The sequence below is a fragment of the Struthio camelus genome, chromosome 2 (genome assembly GCF_040807025.1).
Source record: "Struthio camelus isolate bStrCam1 chromosome 2, bStrCam1.hap1, whole genome shotgun sequence".
In the NCBI taxonomy this organism is placed as follows: Eukaryota; Metazoa; Chordata; class Aves; order Struthioniformes; family Struthionidae; genus Struthio; species Struthio camelus.
In genome coordinates this window covers 133,469,914-133,484,872 of record NC_090943.1, presented here as the reverse complement: position 1 = coordinate 133,484,872, position 14,959 = coordinate 133,469,914, and the positions used below count along the sequence as shown (strand labels likewise).

Here is a 14,959-nt window from a genome sequence, read left to right as displayed (position 1 = left end):
TCATTCTACTATTTGTGGAAGGAGAGATTAAGTTTATTCACTTTTGATATAGAAGTGACTTTTGGGTCTCTCAACATATGTAACAGGATTGTTTATTCAGGATGTAAGACTCCAGATGCCAGATATTGGTAGCTATGAGCTGCATTATTCTCTATGATTTCAGGCAAAGCATTATAGATACTTTTGACACTTTATGAATAATAAATCAAAATTTGACCCATTTTAACGTATTGACAGAAGCTGCTCAGGAAAATAATATTCATACTTTCCTGTTCTAGCCACCTCCTGAGCCTATTACTTGTCCCCTGCTAAGAGAAAGGGAAACAAAAATTAAATTGTAACAGGTGTCTTGATAAGAGCATCAGACAAATAGTGCTGCAACCCAAAGCTACTTCAAAGATAATTGCATTGCAGTTGTTAACTATTTATTTATACATACATATACACACACTTGTAAATATTGGTGCTTAGATCAGAGTGAAAAAGAACTACTTTCTTCTTAGTGACACTAGGGTCAAATTATAATCATTACAATACAAGTAGTAATATCCTTAAAAATACAGTCCTGTACCTATGAGCCGTATAGATTTTGTATTTCCATTACAATACTTTAATCTATGACCTTTATCCTTTTATTACGATACTATTGAAATTAGGTTGTTTGAACAAAGACATGGCTACTAATTTATTCATTGCTTTTTCTTTCTTTTTTTTAACCTAAGGGTAGTAGAAAGGTCTGAAAATGGTTTTAAATCAGATACTTTTTTTTAATCTGTGATAATGCTATCCTCATGAACACAGGGCTTTGTTGAATCTAGCAAGGACTCTGACTTTGTCCTCAGGTTAATACCAGTACACACAAAAAATCATACATTGGACCTCATGAACACGATTAGCCGCTAGCCAGAAGGGCACCTTATCAGTTCCTAAAAACAGTTTTTAACAAATATTTTGAAAATAATACATATATGCAATGCTGTGTTGTTACCACTAACACATCCATCCCAACAAGGGCTCTAGCAGTTTTTCACCACAAGGAAAAACATACATAGCATTTCCATCCTGCATTTCATATCAGCACGCTAAGCTAAATTAGCTAGCCCTTATTCTAGCTTCACACAGGAGTAAATTTAGAATAATTCCAAAGCAGTCAGCGATGTTGCACACAGCACTGGGGTGAAACCACCAAATCATGCTTCTGCTGCCCAGCTTTGTGGTGTGTGAGGACAGCAGAAATGAAACAGGCACAAAACAAAACATCTCCCTGTATCCTTGCAGGCGCAATACAGCCAGAGCCAGTCCCCAAAAGCTGCAATTCCGTAACCTACGGTATTTCCACAGCTTTAGCGTTTTGCATGTCAAACGCAAATGTTCTGACAGCTAGCACCATGGCACAGGTACAGTCTCCTTAATCATTTGTTTCCATTTTAAAAATCTGAATGAAGAAATTTCCAGTGTACTAAGATTATCCCATAACTCACGCAACATACAGCACACCTTAGTTAGAGGCACTTGAGAGAATTTTACTTTGTCCATTTTAACTTTATTTAACAACAGTCATACACCATTCGCATCAGCTCAGATTACGCATTTAATTTCCTTAAGTGCCACTCTTAAAACATCGCCATGCTTAATGTTGACGTCTAAATGGTACCATTAACGCTTTGCTGTGAACACCTCATTAAAGCAAATGGAGCAGGTAAGGAGGTAGAGCATCTGCCTTTGTTGAGGCAAATGGGGAACTGCCTGCCTTTGTTTGGCTGGGAACAGTTGAGCACGATTTCAGCCTGTGTAAATTGATGTAGCTTCATAGATTTCATCGGAGCTTCCCTGATTTATATTAGTTACAGCTAAGGCAGGGTTTCCTGTGAGCCTAGGATAACAAAGTATTCCCTGCCTCCGTAAAGTCACTTATAGAAGATGCCTCCAGAACACTGGCTGTTTATAAATTGGACAGGGGTGCATTTTTAAACAGGGGCTACTTATACATCACCTTTCCAATATCAAAGATTAACCTTTTTTTCCTTTCCCCGCCTGAATATCAAATCTGTGACAATTTACTATAGCAAGAAAAGGGTACTTTTTCCAGTTAAAAAAAAGAGGGAGGGGAGAGGAAAAAATGATTTTCCCTAACTTGCCAGAATTTCTCCTTTTGCGTAAGCTCAAGAAGAGAATATTTTTGGAAGCCCCAAATGTGTAAAAACAGAGAACAATTATTCAAGTCATTCTGCATTTTCACTCTAGTATTCCCTTCAGTGAACACAAATACATATATAAGAACTACTACAGATTTTTAAAATACATGTGTTTTAAGTGTCACAGAAGAAAAAAAAAAAGGTCCAGTATCTGTTAATGTAAACAGACAGATCAAGAGATACCTCTAAACCAACTTAAATGCAGTTTCTTTTTCTGTAGTATCTGCAGTAGAATTAATGGACTACAGAGATTTCATTCCATTCTACCACCACGGCAGTGACAGATCAGACAGACTACCTTATCTTAAACATGATTTAGCCACAGAGCTGTTGTCAGTTGCATAGCTTCCTAAAATTTGCATTACTGTCCTACCACCCTATAAATTGCCTCATATCTCCTCAGCTCCCACACCATCATGTGACCACATTGCCAACAGAGAATACAGTGGTATACCATTAACGTTTGAAAAATCCTTTGAAAACTTCAGATAAAAGCTACCATATAAGTGCAAAGTATTATTATTATTATTTCATTGATGGCAATGTGAGCTGTAACACTTTTTTCAATCTGTTACTTAAAAGAGAAAGAAAAATTAGTCAGTGCACTGTTCTCACTTTGTTTCCAAAGCCAGCAGAAACCAATGAGAAATTTACATCTTTCTGTTTCAGATACCTGCTAACCCCCTTTGCTCCAGAAGATAGAACTAGGGTTAAACATGGTCAATGCCATTTCTACTTGGTGTGGGTTTTGGGAAAAGGGAGTTAATGCATACAGTAGTAGCTATTGCTTTTCTGACAGCATGTATTCACTATGAAATGAATAGTTCAAGCCAATTGAGTAAATAGGAACATTAATTGCAAAGAATTGGCTATATTAACTTCAAAAAGCCTACATTAATGCAATGTGAAATTGTACATTCTATGATGCTTTCAAGTTCGTTTTTTCAAGTAATTTGGGCACAAAAAGTCTTAGAAAGTTTACTTAAACAAATAAATGAATGCCTCCTCCTACTCCACCCATTCCTCTAATCTATTACCTAAATGGAGTATCCTCTTTTTTTTTTCCTCCAAAATTCAACGGCAGAGAAGGCTTAAATAAGTGAAAGTAAAAGCTATTAACACTATTTTGTGACTTTGTTGATAGTGCCCATGGCAAAGCTGCCTCCTGTCACCTGCTAGTGCAGAATAAGGTGGAAATTCCCTCGCCTCCCAGCCTGGCGGGCAGGGAAACCCAGTGGTCAGCGAAGCCGAGTTACCACAGCAACCCCCGGTTATGTTTCCCAGGCAACCAGGATCCTCAAAATCGGGTGGCAATTGGCAAGCAGAGTAGTTTGGGAGAGTAAAATCTATTTTCCCACTTTGCTGAAGTAGGAGCTTTGCTGGTGGCAGGCATAGGTGATCAGGCTACAGCAGGATGTGAAGAAATGAGCAGAGGGGGCTGAAAGCTGCACGCTGGACACAGCGAGCTGATTATCATAGCTCACAGCCACGTCCAGCTCCTTAACTATCTTCAGGCTGTTTTATAGAGTGCTCAGGAAAAAAAAAAAGTACGTCTCTACTTACAGTTATTTTCTTCTATTGCTAATTTTATACAGTTAGTTACCGCTCTTACATTTCTGCCTATTTTTATGCTATATATCTCAGAAGAATTTCATGCCAGCTTTTGGGAAAGCTACATTTTTTTACTACTGCATTAACACTAGAGGACCAAATCTTGCTATTCGCATTCTTAATTCAAGCAACACTGCACTGCAGGCAATGGAAGTTTTGTCCAAGTGATAATGGCAAAATTCAGATTCAAATTAATTTTATCACAATGATCTCTGATTTAGAAAGAGGGGCACAATTAATGTCAAGCTCATCCCCAGTATTTAGGCAGGCATGGGGATAGACTTTATTATGAACTCCTTAATACAATGCCCAATTGTTATTGGCATTGACCCTGATTGTTTTATCAATACTTGGCTATCTTTTGTCTGATGAGATTAGGGAAAGGGGACAAACATTTTATAGGCATAAATATGCCTCTCTGCCTATCTTGGAGACTATCTCCAGATTTAGGAAAGTAAATATCTGAATGCAGTCACTATCTAGGCTTTCTTGAGCAGTCTTATAAAGTCGTGATAAAGTTCTACTTCTTCAAAAAGCATATTGGCTGCTAATCTTGTAACTGAAGATGATAAGAATTCAAATAGGCCAGGAGTGACCTATCTGAGAATGAAAGCTGGTGAGCATTTCCAGTTTTTAATAATGCATGTTCGTTAGAAGGAGGAACAACTCGGGAAAAGACATACAGCACAACATATTAGATGAATCCATATTTCCAGCTATTAATTAATGTCATCTGGCAAAAATTAGAATACTGCAGAATGATATGTGATTGCTGGCACAGACACAAAAAAGTAGCATTAGACAAACAAACTAACCTTGGCTTCTTTGGATATGAAAAATCACTCTGGTTTTCAAAGCTGGCTGGGCCCCAGGCTCTCACTGTACCTTCTCATGCTCCACATAATTTTCATCCTTTCTACCCTCAGAGGCCATGAGAGAAGCTGCAAGCACACCAGTTCCACTTCTTCTTGCCTGCAGAGGCTAGAGAGAGACAAGAATCAAGGTCATATCAGTGAAGATTTGCTTTTTCTTTCTGCTCTACAGGCACAGAAGACAAAAAACAGATCTCATATTATCCCCACATGAGGTTGGTGCTTTATGCTGCTAGAAATTATTGACCTTCATGACTCTCAATTAGCATGTAGACCTGATATAAAATTATCATAGGTCACAAGAAGTTTTAATTTTCTCTTCCCATAAATGGCATTAGGAAGATCAAAATTAGGCTTTTTCTGGGATTGCAATATACGGGACCGACATCCTCTGCCCTCTTTTTAAAGATACGGAATGATAGCTAAAAAAAAAAAAAAAGTAAACTTTACCTATATGTGAAAAGGTTCCCTGTATTGCCTACTTAGAACTGAGTTAGCACTGTTCAGCTGTGCTCAACCTTCATTTGCTGCCACCACTGAAAGAATCTTATCCTGTGAGAAAAAAACAGTCCAATACTCACATTTCTACTTGCAAAATGTGAGAGGAGAAAATGCTCCTCTTCTGTCAGAATATTGTCCTACACTGCCCAAAAGTTAATTACCTTAAGTAAACTTATGCAAGACGAAGAAAAATTTCAGTTGAAAACTTGTGAATTAACATTCTGGAAATTAGCTATCAAGGCAGGTCATGTATACATTAAAATGTCTTCTCAGCTCGTGTGATCTTTTATCTAATTACAGAACTATAAAATTATCACTGACCACTCAAAAAAAAAAAAAAGACCATTCATTATGTCACTATTCTGCTTCTCACTCTGTCCTACTCATCTATTATACTTCAAGAGTTCCTACCACTGAAACTTTTGAGTAAACGTAAAAAGCTCCTGCAGGCATGGCGTATTCCTTCTTTCCTCCACGCTATGTACGTGCTGGCCCAAGTGTCGGAGGAGGCTCCAGGATATTGGTGCTCTACATATGCAAAATCCAAAAGATTAATGATGGACAGCATGCTGATATTTGGAGGGCAAGGCTCTTCAGCTTGCATCAGGAGGTTGTGGGGCTTCCAGTCACACAGAGAGCATGAATGAAGTATGTTAGCATATTTGGAGTCAAATGGAGTAAACAGTTAAAACAGCAGAAGGGCCAGAAGGGTCAGAGAAAGGAAAATTCATGGCCTGCCATGACATAATACCCTAGCCTTTCCAGCAGTTTCAGGCTAAGAAGATCAAGACAGCTGGTCTTTTCAGTGTATGTGCTTACAAAAATAGCAGTGGCAAGGACAAGGTTTTCCTGAAACATCTGGTTGATTTTCTGTCCTTCCAATGATTCAGCACCTCTGGGCTGGATCAAATATCTATTAGAATAATATTGGTCTGCTCACATACAAAAAGCATATTGTGTTTGCAGTAGTGCTCTCTGGGATTTCTGAAAACTCTATCCCAAATCGCTCAGTTAGCATGGGCAGAGGCTACCTGTGCTCACAGAAATATTCTGATCTCAGAAGGCCTTTGAGCTTTCTGAATCCTTTACACTATTCGGCATGTGTTGCTGCTACAAGTAGGAACCACAAACTAGGCAGCATTGCAGAGTGGAGGCATGCTGCTGCTCCTATACTACTTTATAACAAAATAGCCATGAAATGCTATTAAATTCCAAGAGCTGAACTAGCATACTAGCTGAATTCACAAGTCTACCTAAAGTCTTGAGGGTGCTACTGTAGGGGACACAGATACAACACGGTCTAGGCTGCACAAGAAGATGATATACCTCGACCCTCGACTGCTAGTTTTACTTAGGTCCTCTGTTAGGCTCAGTCCTGACATTGGACGCTCCACTAAGCTGAGATAACTGAAAATCTTCCATGAGCTTGTACTATCTCTGTCCAGTGATTAGTCTACCACTACAACAGGACTTTACACTGAGGAAAGTTCCTATACAGGTTCTTATTTTAGACACTGGCTACGAAGTCTGGCAACTCTTTCGAGGAGAGCATATCTGTGGGTTCAGCCAATATCCTAGCGATATTTCATCATAAGGTCCTTCTGAGTCATATAACCACCACTAAAAGTATTTTCTGGAGGAGAAAAGGCTCAGAAGGCAGGGCCCACTTGCCCTGCCCAAAGATGCTGTGGGGTGCTACCAGAAGGCAATACTCTTTTCTGCATTAGTGCAATCCTGTTAACTGGCAAGGCAAACCAAGCAGAGACGAAGGACTCAAAGTTTAATGAGAACGAGTAAAGAGCTCCTTCTGGTGAGCACTGCTCCATCACACCTTAGGAACAGACCCTCTATTGCTAGAACGATTCCTGGACCGTTTCGTTTATCCTTTGTTCCCTTCACTGAAAATGCTTTGTCCAGCTTACACCAAACAGGTAGCCATATTCACTCCCACCTCAGTAAGGTCAAAATGATTGAATATGCCTTGAAGATAGAAGGTACGTCAGACAAAGGAACTAAAAGCAGAAAACACTGCATCAATGACTATTTTCCCCACTATGCACAGCACAATCTGGAGCAGTGTCCCAAATGCCTTTGTGAATCAGACTTTTACCATTAGGATTACAGTTGTTAGCTTGGCTTCATCAAACATGTATGTTACTTTCTAGAGGAACTGCATAGGGTGCTTTGCAACATAATCTTGTTCAAGCTTGAAGAAGAGAGATCTTTGGAACAGCAGCAAGAGAATGGAGAGAAAAACGTGTAATCTTTGGTTTAACCTACTCGTGCTCAGTACTTGCTCTTGTCCTGCTTGCCAACAGTGATGTACCTGTTACCCTTTGCTTTCCATTGCTGGGCTAAATGTTATACTGGTAGTATTTAACATAATGATTCAGTTTTGGTTTTCTTAAAGTTTATCTTGCTTTTTTTTTCCTCCTCCTTTCAAACTTTGTTGTAGGTTAGGTGCTACATAGCAGCTCCCAGAGGAACCAGGCACTCCTTAGAGAGCTTGGCTTCTTCCCTGTTGTCTTATCCTAGTCTGCCAGCAGTCTGCCCAGCTTCATCCTACCTTTTTCCTTACTGTCCTTACAGTAACCTGAGTTACCTCATAACAGAGGAGAAAGTGCTACCTTCTACCACATTTGCACACTAGAACAGTGTTTAGTTCAGGGTTACTGTGCTGGCCTTCAGTATCTTATGTTTCCACCCCTTTTGTTCTTTTCCAGAGTTGTGCTTAAGGCCTGTTCACGAGTGCTTGCAGATCTAGTCATTTTCATTCTAACACACTGTCAGGTTAAATCACTGGCGATGTCCTCTCACCAGGAGTCTGCAGTTCAAGGACTACCTTTGGATCAGGCATTGCATGATTCAAATAAAAAATTCACATGCAAGTGTTTGGAACTGTAGTGACAAGGTTCCACTGCTGCCTACATTTAGTGACCTTTTTTATGAGTGCGAAGGACTTGCTGCCACGGATAGAATTGTGCTGAAAAATACCACAAACACAGCGTACTCACCGAATGGGCTTTTGAGGACTTGTATACCAGACCAACCGTGTGTTACCATCTTTCTTTGTTTCTGATCAATCCTGCAAAAAGGCCAGTCCCTCACTGGCATCTCAGTCTGTGCCTGACCAGTCTCACTTCCAGAATAGTCACAAAATCAAGGGATAATTTAGGCTGGAAGAGAGATCTGGAGGTCAACCAGTCTGACCCTAACCTTGAAGCAGGTTCAAGTAGATTAGGTTGCTCACAGCTTTCCAGCTGAGGTTTGATGTCTCCAAGGACAGTGATTCCACCACCTAGCTGGACAACCTGTTGCAACACGTATCCACCCTCCCAGTGAGAAAGGTTTTCCTTATATCTCTTAGGACTTCCACATGCTCCAGTCTGTGTTCATTTGCCTCTTGCCTTGTGCACCTTCAGAGAGAGCCTGCATCTATCATCTCTGCAACTCTCCCATGAGGTACTTGCAGACAGCAGTAAAGTAGCCCTGAAGCCTTCTCCTCTTAAGGCTGAGCATACCAGCTTCTCTTTTATTCATTTCTCATTTCTTATTCTTTCTCTTTTCTTCATACCTTGTGTGCTCCAGCCCCCTAACCGTCTTGATGACCTCCACTGGACTCAGTTCAGCATCTCATCTTCATTCACCTTTAAATGTAAAGAATATGAAATCCCCAAAAGGCAGATAGCATCACTCCCTTTGCTTCCCCAGAGTCTCTAAAGAAGTTGGAATAAACTGCACCTGATCTACTGCAGCAATCCACTGTAGATTTTTTGCACCAGTCAAACTGCATTTTGTTGACTAAAGGGTTGGGAATGTATATATAACAACAGAGACTAAAACAACTTTTAATTACAAATGTAAAGCACCATCTAAACACTGTAGACACAACACAATTCAGTCTAACTTTATTGTCCCTCAGTATATAGAGATAGGAAGAGGTGGCCTAATTATGTCTCTTGGTGTTTTTTCACAATTTCATATACTAACAGTGGTGCTGTAACTACTGCTTCAGGACTTTAAATTGATCCTGTAATCACACCTGATCGGTGGCAGCACCTTGCAGATCGCTTACGGAATTCTGCAATTTGTTAAAGAACTAAAAAAAAAACTTATTATTGAGAACAGAAAACATTTTAACTCTGTAACTGGTATGTAATTCTTCTGAAAAGGGGTATCATTTAGTGCTTAACAGGATTTTTAATTTTATTTTATGCTAGATAGATACTTGGGTAGTAGGACTTTGACTGAGCAGTTGAATAACTAAAAGTCATTGCTATCAGCATGCACAGGATCCATGCTGATCACCTACCTGCAAAAAAAAAAATTGACCTTGTTTTGCTGTTTTTCTAAGTTCTGTTTGCTGGGTGCTTGCAGGAAAGCAATAGTTCTTTGCAGTTCCTGAGAATTGCACAGAAATATTGTAATTTGATCTTTTAAGATAGTGAAAAAACAATTTCACTAGTGTAACTCTAGCGAATTAAACGGAATAACTGCAACAAGGAATTTGTCCCTTTGTTTTAAAAGGGGAAATTCTCTGGGGATTTGTCTCTCCTCTCTTTTCTTTAATTAGTAAATCAGCAAAAGGCTGTACTTCAAGTGGAGATACAGTAGGCGCTTGTTCTGGAAGCACTACTTTGTAATGCATTTTCCTGAGGGCAAACAGCATTTACTGAAAGACTCAGGAAACCAAGTTAGGTAATCACAAGGTGGGCTGCCTCATACAGCTACAAAGCCCTGTATAAACAAGAACGAAGGCAACGCAGAAAAGATATGTACCATTTTCGTGAGTTCTAACTGAACTTGTATAAACATAAGCATAATCATATTTTCCATTCCCCTTGGGATCACTTTGTGGTTTATTTGTTTTCTGATGTGCCCTACATCATTGCCTTTCTTCTTTCAGAGATGTGAATTGTTAGTAGTTTTCTTGGCTGCAGTTGTGTTCCTGAGAAAAAATGGGGAAATCCTTCATTGCTTAGAAGATTATTATGTAATAGATAACAACGTGACGGGGGGGGAGGATCTAAATCAACTGGTGGCATAATCCTCCAGGGAAAACAGACTTTAGTTGAACAATCAGAAAACTGGCTTGCTTTATGGTGTTTACACTGCTGCTTGCTAATGGATCGCCATAAAGGAAGCAAAAGGACTCTTACACTATTGAGTATGCTATCATGGGAGTCTTCTGAGTGCGCCTTTTTTATTTGCTGCAGTCAGGTTAATGAGCTCACCAGCCCACTTGATGTCGAGGACTTTGTAACAAAGCAATCTCTCATTAAATGCTGCCTGGCACCACTCTCTTGAAGCAAAGGGACATTCAGATTATTGAATGCCTTTGTATTCCTCATTCCTACCAGGCTATGGCGTCCAGCAGTGGCATCAGTCCCGCACACTTACTGGCAGGCATCCAGTCCTGTGCCTGCCCTCTTCAAACTGCATGGGCATTTGCCAATCTAAGCAGCACTAGTAGGCAAACAAGCATGGCACACGACCGCTTTGGCCGGCAGCCAGATGTGCAGCTGAACGGTCCAACTTCCCCCTACTGTACAGGGGAGCGCATTCTTTCCCCATTCTCTCCTATTCAGCTGATTTACATGTAAAAGTTTTGTTGCAATACAAAGGAATGTGCATTTATCTACATTCTCTTTCTGCTTTAACACCTTTTTTTTAGTCTCAGTAGTGCAGGTCATGAATTCAGCTGTGGCTTTATTTAAATACCTGCTGGCTGACAGTTTCTTCAATGAAATGACCCCAGAGTGTTATCAGCTAGCTAGCAGGTGTGTCTCTTTATTCAGAACCTTGCAGGCAACAGTGCATCCTGGGTAAAGAGCAATCTATGCATGATCCAGCTCTTCCCTACATTACTCAGGAGATTTAGTGGTTCACTGTCATGAAAGAGCTTACAAAGACTTCTTTTTTTTTTTAAGTTAGCTTTCCACTGGGCTTTGTGCCCTGAGATATTTTGACACAAACATGCAAAAAGATAAAAAAGGAGTTTTTTCGAAAGGCTTCATCTCATTCAAAAAAAAAAAATCAGCTTTAGGCAGGTGATTGTTTTTAGTTGTAACATACTAAACAGATACTTAATAGTAATGTGGCTGCTCTGCGTATAGTTCCGCTAGTAAATAGCCTTGTAAAGCATTGTCTCTATGCTGGTGTCTCTGTGCGTGTCTGCGCACACACATGCACGCTGTTCCCATTCAATCAGTTTCTAATGTTGAAGAAATCTTGAAAGTCTGGTTACTAAGGTGGTAAGAAAACCACATGGAATGACAAAAAGATAAAAAACAACTTGAAGAGTAAAATTGAGGTGAAGATACAGATAACAGCAGGAATCCCCTTGTGGTTCCAGATGTTGTCATATGTTTTAGGACATGTTTTAGCATGTTTTAGGACATGCTTTTTCAGATATTTTCTTAATAGGGTTACTGCTTTTCCTCTCCTGTTAAGGGATGAAGAGGGAAAACATGGTGTCTAGCTGTGTTTTCAAGGGTCTTGCATATGAGTTCAGGAAAGTCGAGGAATTGTTCTCTGGGGCATTCCCTCTCCCTCCTCCAAACAAATGCCAGGTTTCATGATGTTTGGTCCTATCAGCACACGCTTGTTCAGTGTTCACCCACATCATAAGAAATTTTTACCTCCTTCCACCAGTAGACTGAGAGGAGGTCCTATGCACGTGATGTTTGCATGCTCAGAAACAGCAGTGATGGGACTCACCTTTCCCTTTCTGGGAAAGAAATCAGAAAAATAAAATTCCTTGTCCCTCTGTGAGTATGAGTACATAAAGGCGACAGGAAAGAATTGCATTTGAACCTGAGGTCAAGTAGAGTTTTGCCTGAGCCCAGTAACAGGAGCAGAATCCAGCTCTTCAGATCTGTTCCTGATTCCACTGAAAGTAGCAAGCAAGCTCTTGCTGACTTAGTGAACAGGCCTGTGATTCACAGATTTGGCTAATCCACTCATATTCTCAATATAAGGTTTTGAAAAGGTCACAGAATGCAGAGTCAAGAGTATTGCTCTCCAAAGGGTCTTGTCTTGAGATCAGGCAAAGATAATAAAAACAGCTGTCTAGTTTTTCAATATTCAATACATACCAGCTGTATCAGGTAATAAAGCAAGATGATGCTAGACTTAGGAGGGTAGGAACGTTTTATTTCTTTTCACCTCTCTATTCTGTCTTTATCAAATAGTTTTTTCAATAGGAAGAACACTAAATTGAGTCAGCACCAAAATCCAAATTATGTGTGCTTTATTTGACAGTGGAAAATATGCACGTAAAAAATCGTAGCATTTAAAATGTGCTACAGAATTTAATAACAATGGAAGATGGTGAACTTTATTGAAAAATACCTCAGAGCAGCAGTGAGTTACAAGGGATCAATATCTTTTTATATGCAAAAATGAATAAATTGATTTTACAACAGCATTCAGTTTTTTTAAGTATAGTCCCAGTAAATAATTTTAACTTAGTTTTTATTTTCTGTGGTAAAACTTCCCTAGTAGTTCTTTTGAAAGTGGGATAAATCTTTAACAAGTTTCTGGGCAAAACTTAGTTCAATTTTTTTCTGCAACAAATGAAATTCAGCAGTTTATAAAGTTTCAGGTATTTTGTCTATTCCAGCCTGTTTATGTTCAATTCATTCAAACAATGGGCCAAATCCTACTCAGCTCCCTGTAGAGAAGACAGGTTGGATTCGTCTCATTCTACCTTTCTCCTTCCTCCTCTCCCTTCCCAAGTCTGAGCATCAGTATTGGCCATCCAAAAAGAATAAACCTAAACAGTAGCAGAAATATTTCAGTAAATAACTGCAGGTTGTTTATGGATCTCTTAGACCAAGATACTCAAAGGGTATTTAAGAATAAAAGTCTCACTGATCTCCATTTCTAGGCTAGACTCCAAATTTTGCCTTCAGGTTCATCACAGGTCAGTTTCTGCAGAGAAAAAATACATTTTCAAACTGCATATACCACTAATTTTACATGAATTTTGCAATTCATTCACACTTCCATTGCTAAGGGAAGGATACATATTTTGAGGCCAGCATGAGCAAGTACATTCCTCTGCTCTAATCTCTCATCTTATGCATTTCCCCTTGCAAAAACTGTCACCCTGCAATTGGCACTGCGGTCAGGAGAGAAAACCTACCGCTCTCCTGTTCTCTGCCGTCAAGGAACTTTGTGATTTCTATTTCTAGTGCCACTAATTTTTCTGAAAAACAAGTACTTTCGTCTTTACTGTTGCCATGCAGCTACAAATCCATCTTGCAATCAGCAAGACTTGGGACCGTTTCAGCAAGAGCCTAGGATGCTGAGCACAGTCTTGTGCTTAGGAGGAGACTGCTGAAAAGCTGAGTGAGGCTTATGGGCTGGATGAGAGCTCTCCTCTTTGACAGTGGCTTGTTTCAAAACGGGAATACAACCCCGTGGCAGCCAGGCCTATTCAAAGGAATGATAAGCAACTCCAACTCAGAGCTGTCTATGAATTTTGTGTGTAGTAGACACACTTGGCTCAACCTGGACCAGTGGTGGGTTTTTTTTAATGTTTGTAAGTTTATTTTCCTCTCCTTTTTCCAAAAGAACAGCCATGATCTCCCAAACATGGTGAAACCCGCAGAACGCCCTTTTTTACCTGCATGGTTTTGAGAATATATTATGTTCTGTAGTTTTCTTAATGTTCCTATTTCCACAGAGAAATACTATTCAGCAAGAGGTTATTTACAGAGCAAGCAGATTATATTTTTATTTCATCAGCTATCTTAGTGCATTAATTAAGAAACAGAGCAGCTAAACAGGAATCAAGGAAAAATAGGAAGCTTGCTTATTAAGAGCGCTTTTGTTTGCTTTTCTAATCGCTTCCTTCAAACACTTTGTCTCCGCTGTTATAGCCAGCAAGTACCTTCTAGTAGCTCTAGCTGACGTGAGCGGTATGTTTTGTTCACGGAGGCACCCCGGAGCAAGGAGTGCTGTTGCTTTTGCAGGTCAGGGTGCCAGAATTGGGCCAATACTGACCTCAGCAAAATATCCCGCATCAGCGTAACGCATGGCCTGTGCGTTTCGTAAAGCAAAGCCAGTCCTTTCTCCTCCCTCCAGCCCTCGCTGTTAATTGATCACGTGTTAACAGTTAGGTAAGTGATAAATGATGAATTAAATATCAATTGCAGGACAATCCTGAACGCAGCCACAGATACCATTCACAGTTCTTGGTTATTTGGTGTCAGGCTCCCAGTACGAGGAGGAAGAATTTGCTGCATAATATTAGCAGAGCAAGAGAGAAAAAAAAAAGAAAAAAACCAGCCTGTCTCCTCTGCTTACGATCAGAAGATTGGCTGGCTACATTCTCCAAAAGCAGCCTTCAATTCTTTATCTAGCTATTTATAGCAAACTGCAGAAACAGCTGAGCTGAGTGAAGTGATGTCACTTTTGCTGATAGACTCCACGGCACGCTCGGAGGCTGCGGGAGCCCGCGCGAGGCTGGGTCCGCAGCGCTGCGGCCCGGGGAGCTGTAAACACGGGCGTTTTTCAGCTCGGCTGATCAATATTGCATTGATGACTCCGGGCTGACCTTGCACCCCTCAGGAATAGCAAGGGGCCAGCGCTGCATCTCGCAGCCTGCCAGGGCCGCCGTGCGTTAGCTACCAATTTTACAATCGATCAAAAGTCATCTTTGTCAATAAAGCTGGCGATTTCAAGCGATGGCAAGCAATTTTGGAAAGGTCAGGGCTGGGCTTTTATTTGCGTGACCTCTGCTTTCAAGCGGTCGCACAGTTCCTTACAACC

General features: G+C 40.2%; 1 long non-coding RNA gene across 8 annotated transcripts in view; it reads right to left on the bottom strand.

The window, feature by feature from the left end:
- Positions 1–14,959, bottom strand: part of LOC104143164 (uncharacterized) — a 166,911-nt gene that overhangs the window by 109,652 nt on the left and 42,300 nt on the right. For all 8 annotated transcript variants that reach the window (XR_693863.2, XR_693864.2, XR_011139204.1 and 5 more), the window contains one exon: positions 4,622–4,787. This is a non-coding gene — a long non-coding RNA (uncharacterized lncRNA). The remainder of the gene's footprint in view (positions 1–4,621; positions 4,788–14,959) is intronic.